This window comes from Chinchilla lanigera, unplaced genomic scaffold (genome assembly GCF_000276665.1).
Source record: "Chinchilla lanigera isolate Chin_1 unplaced genomic scaffold, ChiLan1.0 scaffold00211, whole genome shotgun sequence".
NCBI classification, from domain to species: domain Eukaryota; kingdom Metazoa; phylum Chordata; class Mammalia; order Rodentia; family Chinchillidae; genus Chinchilla; species Chinchilla lanigera.
The window spans coordinates 257,730-270,930 of record NW_004955612.1 but is presented as its reverse complement, the minus strand read 5'-3'; the positions used below and the strand labels follow the sequence as shown (position 1 = coordinate 270,930).

Sequence of the window (13,201 nt, the reverse complement as noted above, 5' to 3'; positions counted from 1 at the left end):
TCTAGGAGCTATGTGAGAAAAATACAGATGATTAGTAACAGAGGCTATTAAATAACAGCTAATAGTTATTCAAATTTACTAGGTGCCAAGTTCTATGTAAATGAGTGTACACTATACCCATCTCATGTAAATTTCTTTTGTTTTTATTTTTTGAGACAAGGTTTTTTTTTTGGTGGGGGCACATTTCCGGTACCAGGAATGGAACTCACAACCTTGCGCTTGCCAGGCAGGTGCTGTGCCGCTGAACTAAATCCCCAGCCGCAAGAGACAAGATTTTAATATGTAGTTAAAGCCAGCCTTGAACTCACTATGTAGCTCAGGCTGGCCTCAAACTTGCAGCAATCCTCCTATCTCAAACTCCCAAGTGCTGGGATTACAGGTATGTGCCACCATGCTGGGCTGCATCTCAAGTAAATTAACACAAGTTGGATAAAAGGATTCTTATAATCTTTACAAAGAAGAAAGTTGAAGGTTATGAATGCACCGAGGACCAGGGACACATAGCTAAAGTAAGATTTGAGCTACAGTCTTTGGAGCTCCAAAGCCCACACTCTTTCTCACTAGCCTCCACCGTGAACAGATACTGAAAAATAAGCATTGTTTTTATTGAAAAAAGGAGAGCTAAGTGGCTAAAAATATTGTGAAATAAAACTTACTACATGTAAGAGAACACTATCTACTAACTTTAAAAAAATACTAGTGATACAGGAACATGCTGATAGCTCAAGAAAAACATTATGATAGTAAAAATCAATATGAAACTATACAGAGTAGAACCAAATTTCCTTACACACACTTCGATATACACACACAGCAGGGGGGTGGTACTTAGACTGGAAATAAAAGTCCAGAATATATAGCACCTATTTCTCAGTGGTAACTCATTTTCTTATACTTACTATATTCTCTGAATTATACTACGCACATATTACTTTTATAATCCAAACTATTTTTAAGTTGTTAAGACAAATGCAGGTGTGAGGTGTGATAGGTCTGACCCCTATCTGCCCCTTCTCCAGCCACGTGATCCAGGGAACAATGCCTACTTTGCTAGGATATGGCATACTCACTCCACCTGCTAGGTCACAGTGCGCCCACAAAACATCAGCCTCTACTATGACTACACACTCAATTATTCTTGCTCCCCTAGTCTCACACTGCCCTTCCATCTAAGCCTGTCCCACTAACCCCCCTCATGCTATCCATGAAAGACCCAGCTCAATAAATCAGACTCAGACTCCCCTGTGGAGTTATTCCAGGAGGCCCCTCCTAGAACCCCCACATTCAGACTGGCTGTGCTCTTTACTGGGTCATCACTGTTTACCAAACAAGGTGATAAACTCAGAACTTGGGCAGTGGTGGTGAAGTCAGAGAAGAAAGGATAGCTGTGCCCAGGAAGGATGCTGAGAAGACAGAAGGTACAAAGTTGAACATAGGGATTTGAGCGCGAGCCGTCAGCAAACAGTGATTTAAATCACCACACAGGGGAGATAACTCCCAACGAAAATGTCCTAAGTACCTAATACTTTTGCCATTTACAAAGGAATAAATTCTTGATTTTAAAACAATCTGAAAATTCTGAAAAAATTAACTTTTAGCAACAGTACAGTGCTTCCTTCCGAGTTACAGAAGCGCAGAAGTGAAAACAGCCCCAACTCGTCTCTTCATACCAAAGGACTCCAGGTAGTTTTCTGGATGTAAACCTGTTTCCCCAGGTCAGAAGCAGGCTCAGCGGCTGGGGCAGGGACACTCTAGCTGCGCCCTCCAGGCACACCAGGTTTTAGCAGAAGTCTCATGAGTCAACCAAGGCTCAGCCCTGTCCTGCTTTTGCAGGTCCCAGAAACAGAAGAAAGACATACACTGACTATAGGAAAGGGAAGATACATCTCTTTGAAGGACTTTGTCCGGAGAGGCAACACAGGTCAGGACCTGAGAGAGTGACACAGGCTTTCCGCAGGACTGAATGCTCTCAGACCCCACATAGACCCCTCCCACTTCTGGCCCGGCTCTCTCTTGACTTGAACATTAGGTCTTTTAAATTAGATATGAACTTGCAGTTTGTAGAAAGAATACAAAGTGAGAAAGATCTTTATGATGACTAACAGTTGTGCCAAAAGCTTAATAAAAGAGGCTGAATAATAATTTATAGTGAAATGGCAGTAGAATAGTATATGTGCACATTGTATAAATGGCATAGTTTAGAAATTATTGTATGGAGAGGAGCGGACGGATCTGGTAATCTATCTTTTGGCAGGGCTGCCCCTAATATAAACCTCAGCATTTAATCCTAACAGTTAACACTTACCAAACACTCATTATATACCCTGTACTAGATGTCCTTGCCTTCTATTTATGTGTATGATCTCATTTAACCCTACGCAATACCTCTGAAATCAGCTCTACTGTTACCCTCATTCTATCAAAGAGGAAACTGAAGTCTAGAGAGGCTAAACAATTAGACAAAAATCACACAGTGTAGCAAGGCCTAGATTAGAACACAGTGTTTGTCTCCCAAGTGCACATGGCACATTTTTTCTAAATAATATCATCTAACATTTGAGTCCTTATAACAGTGGTGTCAGGCATGCTAGGTTTTCTATTTCCCTTACTCTCTACCCTCTACTCATGGAGACAGATACTGTTAAATCCCATTTTACAGATAAAGAAACTAAGGTTCAGAGAGATTATGGTAAGTAATTTACTAAGTCAGATATCAGTAGTAGAACTGTACTCATTTTAAAATCCATTTTCTAGTTTGGATGTAGAGAGGAAAAAATCCTATTTACCTTTAATTATTAGAGATTTTTCTAAAAATGTCAGTAGACATAGACCTCAAATCCTGAAAGCAGTGATTATACAAGGATCAATGAAACAATATCAACTTTTCAATTTTTCCCTTAAATTTGGTTTCTCTCTTCTTACCCTTCATCAGAAGACAAGAAAAAACAACTTAATCAGTTTTGTTTCTTAGTAAAAAGTAGCTTAATTATGGACTATTTTGGTAGGCTTTGTTTAATCATAACACCATTCCTTATTTCATGGATAAACTAAAAATTGCCAGCCACTGTGATTTTGTCATACATAAGAGCAAAGTGCAGTTGTTAACTTATTTGGACAAATAGCAAAAGTGATCACTACTTAAATGAGAGGCTATAGAAGGAACACAACAATTTCATAGGCTTCTCACTTCTCTTTCCAACATTTTTCTGCTAAAAACAAGCAAACACCCTTGTCTCTACCAAACGATAGCAACCTGTCCTTTGATTTTAAGTATTCTGTCGTTATCCTACAGTTTTGTTTACACACCACAACTACTGCTCCTACCTCTCAGCCCAGTTCTGTCTTCTTGGGACATATACTGCTAATCAAACAGTTTGGGCCTAGCTTGAATGCAACCTCAGCACCTTCTTTACCTAGTTCTCTAAGCAGCCACTACCAACCTATCAGAAAGTCAAGGGAAGTGAATCTATTTCTGATCTAGAAGATCCACTGTCTGGCAGACTGTTTCTGTGACGAAAATGTTCTGTAATCTGCACTGTCCAATCCTGCAGACTCCAGCCACATGTGGCTGTCATACACTTGAGATGTGGCTGGTGTGACTGAGAAACTGGATTTAAGTTTAACTGGAAATTTAAAAGTGAGATGTAGTTAGTGGCAACACACCATTAGACGTTCACCAGATTTGATTATGTCTGCAAATTAGCACCTGGCTGAGTTTGCTACACATCAACTATCTGTAGATTAAACTAAGCAATCTTCTGGTCCTTCCTTTCAGCTTTCCAGTCTTTTTCAGAACGAGCAGAAGGAAATCATTGCAATAAAACAGATCTGAGCATCAATACTGGTCCTGGAACTACCTTGTTTTACCCAGGGAAGCCTGAGGACAAGGCAGTCTCCCAGCACTGGGTGAGACCTTCATAAATGCTACAAGCCACTAAGCGTTCATATGTAGAAGCTCCTTCCTGAACAGAACAGAAGGATGACATGTAAGGATGCCACTATGCTGCATCTGCTGCACTGTCCACCTCCATTTCTCTAGGTAACATAACGAAACCAGCTTTGGTCAGATGAAGAGAAAGTGATAAATAGTACCTGTTTGTGGGCTGGGGATTTAGCTCAGCGGCAAAAGCGCCTGCCTGGCAAACGCAAGGTTGTGAGTTTGGTTCCCGGTACCGGAGAAAAACCAAAAAAAAAAAAAAAAAACAGTACCTGTTTGTACTTGACAGGCAACGATAATAAATATTTCATTTTTAAAGAATTTTTTAATAGGACAGCCTTACAGTACATAAAAAGCACCACTCACAAAAACAGCTCATCATTTTTGTTAGCAGAAATGGGCTTGTGAACTTTCTTTTTTCTGTACCTGGGATTGAACCTAGGGCCTTGAGTGTGTCAGGCAAGCACCCTATCACTGAGCTACATACCCAGCCCTAGAATTAGAGTGGACATCATGCCCAACATCATGGTGCACATCTGTAATCCCAGCACGCTGGAGGCTGAGATGGGAGGATCACCACAAGCTTGACGCCAGCCTGGGCTACATAGTGAGTTTAAAGTTAGCCCGAACTCCATAGTGAGAGACCTTGTCTCCAAAAACCAAAAGACAAAGCAAAACAAAAAAAGTGGAAGTCATGGCCATTAGTCCATTGGCTTCTTTGTATTAATAACTAGAATATATGCTGCTACATCTAGGCTGCTCAACTCCAATTCATGTTATTGGTCAAAAGATAGATGGAACAGTTTGAAACCCATCTAACTTATGGGAACTATGACTCAAAGAGCATGTACAATTACTAATGGATATCAGCATATAAAATGCAGGGTACACATATAAGACATTTATATGTTTGTGTTTGGACATTTAAAATGTTCTTTCATAATTAAATTTTATGCAAATATGGTACTTTTCCGATTCTACTCTAATAATAATAACAAACTACATTAACACTAGCAATATCTAATTTACTGCACACCTAGTTGGTTTCAGGCGTCGCTTTAAGCACATTATATACAGATTATTATTTAATCTCCAAGACATATAGATGAAGGAAATGAGGTTCAGAGGTAAAATAACTTGCTAAAGAACAAATAATCATTAGGAGTCCGCCCTTGGATTTCATTCCCAGTCTTCCTGATGTTGCTTTGTCCCCTGTATCTCTCCGGCTGCCTTGAGCCACTGAGCCTTGCTACTCACAGTGTCAGTCTAGGGCCAGCAGCGCCAGTGTTACCAGAAGCTCGTACAAACTGCAGAATTCCAGCCCAGCCGAGACCCCAGTGAACCACAGTCTACATTCAACAAGATCTATGGCTAAGTCTCTGGCCTTCTAAAGTTTGAGAAATACTTGATAGGGGATGGTAAAAAATGAAAGGAGAAAACAGGAAGAGGAGCCATTTACTGCTCTCCTCCATGAGACTCAGGGCATCTTCTAACAAATAGCAGACATACCTTTGACGAGGTGAGGGGCAAAACACAAATAACAAAGGAGAGTGGAAAGAGAATTCCATCAGAATTCTAAATTTTTACTATTCCTCACTGTTGTTCAGATGCTCAAAGTGTAAAAGCCATTAAATGTGCCTAAGATGCAAAAGTAGGTAAAGTAGTTTAGAATAAACCTCAGAAAATTTTAAGACTACTTGTTATGCTGTCATAAGAAATGGCGGTTATTGGAAAAAAAATTTAAAAAGACATTTGAGCCCCAAGTCAATCAGCTTGTTACATGTGCCTCCACCCTACTTCCTTAGCTGGCTAGTTCAGTCAATGTCTGCAGGAAATCTGGTCACTGGCTCCTACCTCCACCTAAGCCTGGGGTCTGCTTGGCAGATGTTTCACCCTTGCTCTCCTCCTCTGCTCCCACTCTTCTGGAGCAGCTTATGCAGATGTTCCACTCCTGTTCCCTGCCTCATGTCCACTGCCAGAGTGACCTCAGTGCATTTTTTCTTTTAGTAATGAAACACTGTTTATTTTAGAAGCAGGCTTCCAAAGAAGGCAGGTGAGCAAATATCTGAATGTGTGGGGTAGGGACACATTGCATGCATTCCATCTAGACAGGTGTTTAAATTACAGCAGGAATAAATACAGGTGATGGATTGCAAAGGGGTAGAAGAAATAGAGGAGAAGGCCAATTTCCGGTGCCTGGCCTGCGCAAGTGTTACTGCTGCTGGCTAAAAGGAGTGTTGCTGCCAATGCTATAACTGAAATATCATGGTATTCCCTCGATAGATTTCCAGAATATACCCACATCCAACCAGATACATAAAATTTTGGTATTTAAAGAAGGTCTGGGGACCAGCTTAAATAGATTAGTCCCACTGTGGTTGCATGCTCTAGAAATGCAGTAGTCCTGAATGCTTGAAGGAAGTTCAAACCTCAACAATAATTCCATGAAGAATCACCTATCATAGGCAAGGCCTTGGGTAAAGTCCTAAGGGTATACAGATAAAAATGTGGCCTCCAGCCCTCAAGCCATGTAGGAAATTATAGTCTAGAAAGTGAGACAAGAGTCGTAGACAAAAAGCAATATTTAAGACCCCTTGAGTGTGGCAGTGTTAAAGAAATTCAAAGACATCTGAGCAGGGCCTAAACTTACAGTGATGGTGAACCTTATAGAGCTTTCTGTGATAACAAATAGCCCACTGCCACACACAGGACATAGGTTCACCACCACTGGCCTAAAAGGATAGGTAGGAAGAAAGAAAAAAGTGCAGACAGACAGGCAGAATGACTGAAAAACAGAAAGCTGAATTTGGCAAAAGATTGAGTGAAAATTAAAGGAAGAGACAGAGAAAGAGTTTGGGAGTGTCTTTGAATGCCAGACTAATGATCCCACCTATGATCTTGTGGATGACGGTAAGCTGTGCGACGGTTCTGACAGAGAGTGGTGCTATATGAGAGTTGCAAGAGCCAGGTGACAAAGGATGAGGCTGGGATGCAGTATAGCTCCTACCGGTCCCTTTTCCCTTCCCTCCTAGGCTAAGGAAGACAGCTGAGCCTGGGAACTGGAGAACTGGTCCATAATCTAACAAAAAAGCTCTTTAGTTTATGTTTTATTATAAATGTTTTCTTTTTTTTAATTTGCCCTCTTTTGGATTATATCTTTTTCCACATAGTTGCTAAGGCAAGATGCAGCTGCTTGCCATTTAAGAAGAGAAGGTCAGAGACCAGGTGTCTGAGGCCAGTTATGTTCTACGGCAGTGGTGGCAAAGCTGTGGCATGTGGCCTACCATGGGGTATTCGTATCACTGAAAGCTCTCAAAGGTTCATTATCACCATGCTAGGGCCATATGAGAAAATGGATCTTTCCCTGGGTTTATCTTTCTATACTTCTCTTTAACTTCTCTTTAAGAATCAAGATTTCAGGACAGGCTGTGGGTGGTGGGGAAGGTATCTAGGAGGCCAACTAGTTGGTTTCAGTTTAGGCATTTGAACTAGTGGGCAAAGAAGATAGTGGATCATATACTGTCACCAAGCTAGTGATTACACTCTGAAATTTGGAGCCAAAAATCTTATGGTAATTAACAGAAGGGTTTTCCTGGGAATCCTTGCTCTGGTAACTTCTCTTGTACCTCAAAGTAGTGAATTCTGGATTCTAGCCATAATGGTTTCTAGATAAGTGTCTAACAACCGTGTGTGCAATAATCTTCAGCTCTACCTTGGAGGAAAAAAGTCAAAGTACCTTGACATTTAGAGATGGTGAAGTTTTTAGTAGATATGTGAAAACACAAGGTAGGTTAATGAAAAAAATAATGTGTCCAATGTGTGTCTTCAAGTCTTCCAGTAGGTAGGTCAGTAGGCAGCATATTCTATCTCATAGGCTACGGTCAACCCACTGGGATAAGATGTTCCCTATTTGCAGCAGACAACACAATTTTACACTTCTATTACCTATGGCGTGTCTGCAGTACAGTAGCAAATACCCTCTTACCAGAGCCTGTAGGTTTGCACATAACTGTGACCTTTTTAACATGAATAAGTTCTACGGTTCATCATTATTGCTTAGAAAAAAACACAACCAGTAAATACATATAGCTGTGTCAAGAGAGGTAAGGATTGGCTCCAAACTGGAAGTAGAAAAATCAGAAGCTTTTTGATATTGTATCAGTACCATATTACACTTTACTTCCTCATGTCAAACTTCATTCTCATAAAGGATCTACTCATCCGTAAAAGATCTTTGCCATTAAATTGCTCCAAGAGCACAGTGGCAAGGTTCAAGAAGCTTTATGCTATGTTTTGTATTTACAATTGCAAATTTACTTTCCTATCTTGCCCCACAAATTATAGGCTGCTTTAGGAAAAGGACAGTATTCTATTCATTGTTACAACTGCAGAGCTCCCTAAATATCCACAGGGTACTAGTCCCAGGACCCCCTGAAACCAATCAAAGGATGATCAAGTCATCTATATACAATAGTGAAGAGCTGAAGTGCAGCTCAGGGGCACAGTACTTGCTTAGAAGTTGTGAGGTCTTATTCAGTCAATCTCCAGCACCAAAGACAGACAGAGACAGAGACACAGAGAGACAGAAAGAGAGAGAGGAGGAAAAAAAGGGAAAGGTGTGGTATCTATATATGCACATCCTCTGCATACTTTAAATTATCTCTGGATTACTTATAGTACCCAATACAATATAAACGCCATGTAGTTTATATTGTTATTTTGTATTATTTAAGGAATAATGACATGGAAAAAAGTCTGTATGTGTTCAGTACAGATTTACTTTCCCCAAAATATTTTTGAGCTGTGGTTGGCTGAGCCAAAATTTATAGAACTTGTAAATACGGGGAACTAAATGAAATGGACTTGTTCAGAGAGATCTCAGCATACGATCTCGATGAGGGCCCTTACACACACACACACACACACACACACACACATACACCCAGGTCCTTTCCCCAGTTAGCAGCCATTTTTACCAGGGAGTACAAAGGGGGTTAATGCCACTGGAAGGCTAGCAAAGAAATTAGAGGTTCCAAATTACCTCTTTTTTGCATAGACCATAAAGGAGAGACTGCTTTGGAATTAAAGGAAATAAAATAATCATCAACTAGCGTCAGAGATAAACGTTGCTCATGCTAGTGCCTTGAATAATTTTAGAAATGATTTTTGCCTGGTCTTAAAGTCTTGGGCAAGGTTCTCAAGATTACACAGATTTTGTTCCTTGTCTGCACAATGTGTATATTTGTTTCTTCATGGCACTAAAATAGCAAGACCTAGCAAACTCTTTGCGATTCACTCAAACCGACCTCAGGCTCCCTAAGGTCATATGCAGATTTCATATATCTTATTTATCAAAATGGACATGGAAATTCAACATCAAAGATTTAGTTAAGCGTAACATGTAAGCAACTAGCGGCACAGAATTCCCAGGGAAGTTTTTCATCTTATCATAGCCCAATTTCCTCATCATAGCATGGTCCATAAAATTCCTTGTCTAAGGAGGTCTACAGATGGTATTTCACAAGATTCTTTCATTAATTCAAACAAATATTTATCAGGCACCTACTCTGGGCTTGGCATTCTTTTGAGCACTGAGGAAGAATAATGGAAAAAGTCCTTGCCTTTATGGAGATGAGCCCTACACAGGGAGGGGGGTAATCACTGAAATATACAAGGAATGTGTGAAGCAAAGATGATCACAGATGTGGAGCCTGGACCAAATTCTTGACATGAATACTCATATACCGTCTTAAAGTCTTCAGGGGTTCTGAACTTGGAGACCAAGTGTGCATGGGGCATGCAGAAGGACCCTGGATGGGGAGTGTCTAGGAGGCCTTTAGAAACGAATGCAAGTTTCTAAGTGGGCATTTTTTTTTTCCAGGAGAAAAAAAATATAGCTTTCATTAAATTCTAAAAGGGATCACTTTGACTCATATGAAGAAAACCTTGTCTAACTCTGCATTCACAATGTCCTCAGGAATACTTCAATATCGTTTGAGAATAATGTTCTCTGTGGTGATCATACATAAAGGCTCATTAAAATATGACTAGGTCAGTTGAGCCTGCTAAAGATTTCATTCCCCCAGCCAAGGGGCTCTGAATGATCTAGAACAAGAAAGTGTGATGGCCAGCTCCTCCTGACCTGCAGCTGGGTTGCAGATTGGACACATTTGTGTGCGAAAGGTAATCCTTGACGAGGAAACACCAGGATCTGTTCCACACAAGATCGAGGACAAGGAAGACCCAAAGTACCTGCATTATTTGAAGATTTTCACCACTGCAGACACACAGAGAATGTATTTAAATTAAACAAGGACATAAAAAGAAGCATCCTTAAATAGTTACACTTTGAACACACTTCCAAGGCAATTCATGAGCCATTATGAAATCACTAGCTATATTAACTGATATACTCATTCAATTCCTAGATGCTGATGGAAAAAAAGGATCTCAAATTTAAACTCTAGTCACCAGGAGATAAGGGTTACAAAGTTTATCACATTTTAAGAGGGGTTAGGAAAAGCAGAGAATCTCTGCAGTATGAACACTAAATCTTCCTGGCATAGCTTCCCTCCGTGTTGAAATTCATCATTTACAGAATATAAATACACATACTGATATTTCATGTTCCAAAATCCAGTAAAAGTACCAGGTCAGGATTTGCCAGACATTCCTGGGAAGCCAAATCTCTCTGTAGTATTTCAGTTTATACATTCAGCTCTTGTGAGCTGATGTGTTGCTGTGGCCGTAAGTAAAGTAGATCCACACATAGTACATGTCTGGTCATCAAAAAGGTTGGATTTTGCCTGCTCAGTAGAATCAGCTGATTATCCCACAAAAGGAATTGGTGAGTTCACTCAATAAATGATCATTTTGACAGAACCACATTTTCTCAGCCTGCTTCAGGTAGGGAAGAAACATGTCTAATCATGGAAAACAGAGAAGTTTAACTCCTGGTCTTCCCAGGATTGGCCAAGACTGTTCAACAGTGTTACAAAGGAACAACAGGTGGGCAGTGCTATGCCCAGTCATTTTAGTCTGATGAGAGATTTTTGAGTTCTGCCTCAAAAAGAAAGAGGCAGGAAAACACTAAGGTAAAGAACATGGAGTGAGTCAAACTGAGTGTGGTGGCACATGTCTGTAATGCCAGCACTTGGGAGGCTGAGGCAGGAGGATTGTAACAAGTTTGAGGCCAAGGGTGGCCTGAGCTCAAGGGCAGCCTGGGCTACATATCAAGAACCCATCTTAGTGAGAAAAAAAAAAAGGATATAGAGTCAGGCAGGCCTGGGTTTGAGTTCTGGTAGTCACTTGCTATGTGTATGACCTCAGCAGACCCTCTTATCCTACCAGCTTTCATTTCTTTGACTGTGTAAGTAAAAAACTAAGTACCTCCCTCATAGGGTTACAGAGAGAATGCACACAAAGTCCTCAGTAGAGTGCCTCATAAAGGTAGGCATCTGATTAATGTGAGCTGCTTTAGTGTGAAGGGCAGGTGTGGAATCATTAATAAAAACAAAAGGAAGGGCAATAGTTTTAAAAGAGAATATAGACCAACACAATGCAGAAGAGAAATTCTTGCGTGTTTAGTGAGCATGTGATAAGGGTCTCCCGAAAGCAAGATCCTGTCCTAGGTGATGGTTAGAGAGGACTGCCATCAACTGGTGTATAGCCAGTCAAGAGAGAAGAAAGAGATACAAAACCACTGTAAGAGCTCTGTTACACAGAGTGAATCACAAAGGGCTGAGGGAGCACGCAGCACAGGAAGAAGACTTCTGGCCGGACAGCAGAGGGTTCTTCACTCACTTAGCTGCTAACGTATGTCCCAAATGCACACCATATGGCACACTCAAAAAACTGGTAAAAGACATGGAGGTGGTCCTACCCTCAACTAAGTACTTTATGGCCCTCAAGTACTGTTATCCCTTGGTATCTGCAGCAGACTGATTCCCGGGTTTCTTACAGATATTACCATCTTCAGATGCACAAATCCCTTACAGATAGTGGTGCAGTATTTGCATTTAACCAGTGCATATTCCTTTGTATAATTTAACTCACCTCTAGATTATTTATAAGACCTAATACAATGTAAATGTTAGGCAAACAGTTTCTATACTGTACAAAGGATAGTTTGTATAGTTTCTACACTGTTTGGGAATAATGACAAGAAAAAAGCTGTACATATTCAGTACAGATGAAATTACATAAAAATATATTTTAATATTAATTCCACGATCCCCCAGAACCCATGGATATAGGAGGGCAACTTACTACCCATGAGTCAAGTTGTGAGGTAGAAAAGATCACTATCCTCAAAGACTTCTCGATCTATTAAACAAGACAAGCACGGTATGTTGACATGTACAGTATGATGAGTGCAACAGCATCTATGCCAAGCCTGGCAGATGCACAGATTCGACATGGTGACTAAGCAGTGTTTCTCATGAGAAGATGGCATAAACTAAGGCACAGAGACCAGGCAATTCTAGCTGAGCCATACTAACACCTGAGTGATGGGAAGGAGACCAGAAGCAGCAGCCTGGAATCAGATTCCAAGCAAATGTTTGGAACAACACTTAAAACCATGGGCTTCATACTGCAGACTGCAGAAAGCCCTCGAGATTCCTTAGCAGAAGATTACCAGGATCAGACTCGGGATTTAGGCACAGCCCTTCACAGTAAAGATGAGGGTAAGGAGGAGGAAACTGGCCAGGGACCATTAGGAGGTAACTGCAGCTGTCCACTGACACATAATGAAGGCTTTAGCAGGAGGTCAGTGTAAAAGTGCAACGGAAAAATATAGCAGGGACATTTGAGAGTCAGTGTGCAAGGCGTGGCAACTACCTTAATGCAGGTGTGCATTTGTCTGAATGCAGAGAAAATGTGGTGAATTTTCTCTGGTGAAAATGCAGGTGTGAGTGTGGTGAAAATGCAGGTGTGAGTGTGGTGAAAATGCAGGTGTGAGTGTGGTGAAAATGCAGGTGTGAGTGTGGTGAAAATGCAGGTGTGAGTGCATTTGTTTGAATGCAGAGAAAATGAAGAAACAAAGAGAAACACTGATACATCATAGCCTCATACTTAAATCTTTACAACAGCAATGCCATCAATGCAAAGAAGGAAGAACAAACAAGTTTTATAAATGCTGACTTTTTTAGCATTTTTGAAATATGTTCAATATACATTAAGTATTTTGGATGCTGGGCAATACAGTTAGGTGGAAATGTCTAAAATGTCTAGCTGGCAGTTGGAAATTTGGTCCTGGCACTT

The 13,201-nt window shown here is 40.6% G+C and overlaps 1 protein-coding gene across 9 annotated transcripts in view; it reads right to left on the bottom strand.

The window, feature by feature from the left end:
• Ttll5 (tubulin tyrosine ligase-like family member 5) overlaps positions 1-13,201 on the bottom strand; it is a gene marked incomplete at its 3' end in the record, with an annotated part of 241,514 nt that overhangs the window by 80,325 nt on the left and 147,988 nt on the right.